Raw genomic sequence first — 1,104 nt, forward strand, 5'->3', positions numbered from 1 at the left:
TCACTTTTCTGATAACTTCACATACTCTTATTTTTCTTTTAATGGGGCTTTTGGCTATACTAACATTCCCCCCTCTGATGAGGTAACCCTAAACTCTTTTAAGGATTAGATACAAGCTCCCAAATACTTTTGACATTTTTGGTCTTTGGAACAGAGTATGTTGCTAACAGGCCCAAGGACATTTTGACTTTTAGCCAAGAAACTGGCTACTTTTCTTTGGTTCTTTGGGGTCTTTTTTTTTTCCCCCAATGGTTTTTCTGCTACTTGAACCCTGCCCTCTGGAGCCTGCGGTCTGGGCTTGGTGCTCCTAAGAGACTCGGTCCCCAGCACCCTGGCAGCACATGCCGAGCTGCCAACCCTGTCCCTGGTGCAAAATATGGAACGCTTCACAAATTTGTGTGTCATCCTTGTGCAGGGGCCATGCTAATCTTCTCTGTATTGTTCCAATTTTAGTATATGTGCTGCCGAAGTGAGCACCCCTCTTTCTTTTAAACCAAGCCCAGGCTGGACCCTGATGTCTAACTGTGCTCCAAATAGTTACTGCCAGTTGATCTCAGTAGCCATGCATAACATCCCCCTGGTTCTTATTGATTTTTATCACTATAACTCCCTCCTAAGTGTTCCTCTTTTTTTCCATTCCATTGCTTCTGTTTAGGTCTTCCTCATCTCCCATGCCCTCTCCAACTGATTTTCCTGCTTTTTGGTCCCTCAGATATTTCTTGCCTATTACAGGGTGTTCTTTTAAGCACTCGAAAACAACCCAGTTGTTCTCCAATTTATCATCCTCTAAGGACTTCCCTTTGGATCAAGTCCAAGCTCCTACCTGCTGGCTCCCCATCCTTACTCCAGTAGGAGCCTTAGGGAATGAATGAGAGCCCAGTGGTTGTTCTTGAGCAGGTTGGACCCTGGAAAAGCCTAAGGCCTGGGTCTGTCAAAGCACTGAACTGCTTCTGGAGAGTTGCTGAACAGTTTCTGGGGAGTGTGTCATTGTTTGCTACAGGCCTGGTACCCTGTCTAAGACCCAGTGGGAAAATCATCTCTCTGAATGAGAAGCTAGAAAGTTGTACCCATGAGGATTTCCTGCATTCTCTTTCCTGGTAATGA

General features: G+C 45.4%; 1 non-coding gene across 1 annotated transcript; it reads right to left on the reverse strand.

Annotated features, from left to right (window-relative positions):
* Window positions 1-370: 370 nt before the first annotated feature.
* LOC115070190 lies at window positions 371-477 on the reverse strand. Its single transcript, XR_003849389.1, has one exon. It is a non-coding gene; the product is annotated as a U6 spliceosomal RNA (small nuclear RNA).
* Between the last annotated feature and the right edge of the window lie 627 nt (window positions 478-1,104).

Source organism: Nannospalax galili, unplaced genomic scaffold (assembly GCF_000622305.1).
Source record: "Nannospalax galili isolate Female #2095 unplaced genomic scaffold, S.galili_v1.0 scaffold734, whole genome shotgun sequence".
In the NCBI taxonomy this organism is placed as follows: Eukaryota; Metazoa; Chordata; class Mammalia; order Rodentia; family Spalacidae; genus Nannospalax; species Nannospalax galili.